The sequence below is a fragment of the Charadrius vociferus genome, unplaced genomic scaffold, assembly GCF_000708025.1.
Source record: "Charadrius vociferus isolate BGI_N301 unplaced genomic scaffold, ASM70802v2 scaffold529, whole genome shotgun sequence".
Lineage (NCBI taxonomy): Eukaryota > Metazoa > Chordata > Aves > Charadriiformes > Charadriidae > Charadrius > Charadrius vociferus.
The window spans coordinates 1,110,028-1,115,000 of record NW_009650172.1 but is presented as its reverse complement, the minus strand read 5'-3'; positions in this window follow the sequence as shown (position 1 = coordinate 1,115,000).

Sequence of the window (4,973 nt, the reverse complement as noted above, 5' to 3'; positions counted from 1 at the left end):
TCCCCGCCCCGGGCCCGGGGCACGTGTGATGATCGACCCAGCCATGCTCCCACCGGGTCCCTGCTCACACAGCTGTCCCCAGGGCCAGCGCGATGGGTTGTCCCAGTTTGTGAGGCCCAGGCAGTGCCTTTGGTGTCACTGGGGTGCCAGGCGGCCGTCTCCTACAGAATCATTTAGGTTGGAAAAGTCCTTCGAGATCATCGAGTCCAACCGTAAACCTAACACTGCCAAGTCCACCGCCGAACCACGTCCTTAAGTGCCACACCTACACATCTTTTAAATACCCCCAGAGAGTCCTTTTACTGTTCTCCCAGTGTGCGTGCACCCCTCGTGACAGATTGCTGAAGCCAGTTCAGCCCAAAGTCATCCCCGTCCTCCTCCCCAGACGCAGAACCCACGCGTGATTTTGGAGCGCCGGTTCATCGCATCATTTCAGCTTTTCCACCCTGACTCCAAGTTCAAGGTACACATCCGAGTCACGGGCTGGCTGCCCCTGGACCCGCAAGCGCACACACAAAATTCCCTTCATTCCTCTGAGAGGGGAAAAAGGAGCCTGAAATGGCTAAGCCGCTCCGTTCCTGCCCCGGCCCTCCCCGCGGAGGCTGCCGGGTGCTCTACCGGCATGCGGAGACATGCTTCAGTCTACATCAATCGCCAGCACGAGCTGCCCAGGTCCGTCTCACCACCTGCATGAGAAGGGATGCTATGCATGAAGAAGATCCCACCAGGTTTTGTGTCCAGCCCCTGGGGACAAGTTTCGTGTCCAGCCCGTGGGGATGAGATGCGGCAGAAGGTCTGTTGGGTTTGGCTTTGGCAGCATGCTCAGGGAGAGCTTCCGACTTCACGGGAGGCGAGGAAGCAATTTCAATCAAATGAAACAGGCAGATAAACAAACAAAAAGAAAAGAAGAAAGGAAACCGTAGGGAAGGAGACACAAAGAATTGCAGACAATTATGGCTGCAAATTTTCTAATGCACTCCAAAGGATTCATTGAAGTCAAAGACTTCTTATCCTTAAACATTTCACTTCCCTCACAAGCCTTTTCTCTGAAGATCTCTGAATATCTTGCCTAAGCCAAAGTTACTTGAAAGCTCAGAAAACAAAAAGGGACAAACAGGAAGTTTTTAAACTGCGAACTGCTGCAAAGGATATTAAAGGGTTGGGGTTTTTTTCAGCCTTAAATGATTTGCAAATTCAGCCTGAAAACATATCTGCACCAGGAACGGCTTTCTGAGGCCACACTAACCTCTGTCAAGAGTTTTAGCAGAGGAGATTCATGCACAAATCATTGAGCAAAAAGCCAGCAATGAGTAATCAAAGGCACGCACCCAACTCCGAGGACAATCTGCAGAATCCGCAATCTCCAGTGGTAAAGTTTTCCACTGAATAATTACTTCAGAGAAAAAGGAATTTGTTGAATGCTTGGTCTGGCATTTGCTAATACGTTTTTTTTAAAAGAATGACCTATTCCCTGGAAACAGAAGGCTGCTCAGAAAAGCACTGGTATTTATTAATACCAGCTCTGCCATTTTACATGAGTATCAGGTAGCTTTTTTCCCCCCTATCTTCTGTTTGCAAACACAAAGGAAAACTGTTCCTTTCCTGCATGCTTTAACGTACAGGCTCTTCTTCAGCACATCTGTCGGAAAGAAGTTCAGCGCTTCCTCCGCATTGTCTCCAATTTATTAATCAACACTTTCAGCTCCCTACTGAGTTACCGCCAAATTATGGTCCCCTTGAAGTCCATGGCAGCACTTCCACCGACTTCATTAGGACCAGAAACCGGCTCTTGAAGTCTCTGCCAATTCCTTAAGTGCTTTAACTTCAGCATTGGAGATTTCTTTTTTAATCTTCTTTTGCCTGTTTCTGACACATCATTTTACATGTGTGCATGCACAAACTGCCTTTCTGAAACTAAAAACGGCCTTAAAACCGAATGGAAAAGTTTTCTTTTTTTTCTTTTTTTTTCTTTTTTTTCTTTTTTTTTTTTTTTTGTTTTACCTGTGAATAACTGCATTTGGGGTCCTGAATTCCTCTTTGCTGGGGCTATTAGAGGAAAGATGCCGTTTTGAGGGGCCTGGAGCTGTCACCCACCAGCCCTGCGAGAGCCACAACTGCAGACCCCGCTCTGCACCAAGCAGAAGGCAAGAGTTCAGCCTCGGGGGAGAGTTTTGGCCTCTTCCAGCTCCAGTCTCTGTTTCGAGGCCACCAGTAAGGCCACTGGACCAGTGGCTCATGGGAATGAGATGCAGTGACATCCAAGCACCAAAAATTCCTGCTTGCGGGAAGCCCGGAGCTGAGGGCTTCGCAGGTCAGGTCAGTTGCGTCCCACTGACCCCTCTCAGCCAGGACCAGTTTACACCAGGGCCAAAGTCCGGGCAGGAGAAGAGGTCAAGAGCAGCATTTGCATTTGCCTTGGCTCTCGGGCTCCTTTTTTGTTTAGTCACCGGCTGAGTTATGAAATCTGCCTGCAGTTGTCACTGTGTCTGTGGGTTTCCCATGGGCTGGAGAGGCTATTACCAAGGAGCAGCTGGAATGTTAATTACCCAATAAGGAACTAAATCTGGGGGATTTCTCAAAGCAAATACACATCGTCTCTGGCACTGACCCCACTGTGGCCTGAGCATCCTTCTTGGCCAGGCTGGGGCCGCAATCCTTGCAGTCCCTTCCTGGTGCCTCTCTTCTCACTCATCCCAGCCGGGAAAGGTCCTCAGCGCTGTCCTCAGCAGCTAGGACAGCCTGGCCAGAGCTGGCATTCGAGCCCCAGGGACATTTTGCAGGGCAGGCAGTTCCCTTGCAGACACACCAGGACTGGTGCAAAGCAAAGAGAGAGGGAAAAAATCAACCCGGGGAGTAGAGAAAGCCCCATCCTGCACAGAGCCTGGAGGGACTGGGAGCAGCCTTCTTCCCAGCTGCTCAGGGGCTGAGGGCAGCATTGGATTTTGAACCACTGGGTTGGGGTTTTTTTTAGAAGCTCATCTGGTTATTTCAGCCTGTTACCCCGTAAGTGGAGGCTTGCCCGTTTCCTTGCCTCTGGCTTGCATCTGTTCCAGGCTGGTGTGAGCTTTGCGGAGAATCGTCACAACCTGCTCTGCTCCTTGGGGAGAAACCCAGCCAGCCTGGCTCAGGCTGCCCGCGCACCCTTCACCATCCCCACAGCTCCTTCTCAGACGGGTCACCGGCAGCCACCATGGCATACGTGGCCTGACGCAGGCTGAGCGCTGCAGCGCTCGCCTGCTGCTAGCCCTTTCCTTCAAATCAGGCCACGGCTGGTGTCACTGGAGCCCCCGGCTGGAATTACAGCAGTCCCGCCAATGTATATTTTAAAAGCCTCTCCTTCAATATTTAAACAGGAAGATCCCTGGTGCAGGAGCAAACTGCTAACGAAGAGAGGAGCGGGCGAGGATGGCCCACAGGGTCAAGACAGGCGTTATGGTGGCACCCATGAGCACAGAGATCTTTCCTGGGGAAGAAGCCCAGCACAGAGGGGTGCAGGGGAGCAGGGAGCCTTACAGACCAAACCTCTTCTCCCTGGTGGCAGCTGAGACTTTTGCATCCTGAAGGGACCTGGGATGGGCCCCTCGCTACAGGAGGACATTGGACCTGGGAGGGACTTTTTTGGGCCCCTCACTACAGGAGAGACATTGAGGTGCTGGAGCATGTCCAGGGAAGGGCAACGAAGCTGATGTGCTCTATCTGGAGCACAAGTCTTATGAGAAGCGGCTGAGGGAACTGGGGTTGTACAGCCTGGAGAAAAGGAGGCTGAGGGGAGACCTTATTGCTCTTGACAGCTGCCTGAAAGGAGGTTGTAGTGAGGGGTGGTGGTGGTGTCTTCTACCAAGTAACAAGCAAAAGGACAAGAGGAAATGGAATCAAGTTGTGCCAGAGGAGGTTTAGATTGGGTATTAGGAAAAGTTTCTTCATGGAAAGGGTTGTCAAACACTGGAACAGGCTGCCCAGGGAAGTGGTGGAGTCACCATCGCTGGAGGTATTTAAAAGACGGGTAGATGTGGTGCTGAGGGACATGGTTTAGTGTTAACTTGGCAGTGCTAGGTTAATGGTAGGACTTGATGAGCTTAAGGTCTCTTCCAAGCAAAAAGATTCTATGATGTTTGGCCACAGAAAGGAAAAGGTACGCAGAAAGACATCAGCCTTGCTGTACTTGTGGATGCTACCCTAAAAACATGCAGCACCCCAGAGCTGCAGAGCTGACGGGCATGAGGGAGGGATCAGAAGATTCCCACGGGCCAGCAGCAAACGCCGTCAGTCGAGCAGAGGTGCTGGACCCTCCCTGACAATGTGTTTTCAGGCTTTGGGACTGTGTAATCCCGCTAGCGGGGCCGTTACAAGGAGCCTCCCTCGTACATCTGCAGCCATCTGCTTCTCCTCTGCTCAGACCAGCTCTGAAAGCAGCACCTGGGTGGAAATCCGAACTCCCTTCCCCACCTAGGCACCCACAGGCGTGCCTCTATGGCTCTGAGCGCTCTCCCTTCCAGAGGGCCAAAACGTTTTTCCCAATGTTTTTGTTTCTTTGATGTTTCCCATCTTTACTCTCCTGAGCCCTTGTTAAATCAGTTGGAACCTCCTGACAGTCAGGGCTCCCGCCTGCGCTCAGGGCAGGGACCCCCACGTCACCTCGCCGTGCTCAGCCTGACAGCGGAGCGAGGGGGAGCTAAGGGTCTGCACCCCAGCCCTGCTTTAGCTGAACGCGGGAGGCGCCAACTGCAGCTAGGGGGCCAGGAGGAAGCGGGCTGTGTGCTGGCATTACACCGGTTCTCCTATAGCTGTTTTTTTAAATCGATTCAGGCCTGTGTTTCCAAAGCTCTCCTGACACGGCTCTGTCAGGAGCACAGAGGCCCAACCGCGCACCCGCCGCCATCTAGGGGAGGGACACTGAGCAAGCGGCCGCCGCCATCTTGGGGAGGGACTCGGCGGAGGACGGCGTCGCCATCTTGGGGAGGTCGGCCCGGCTT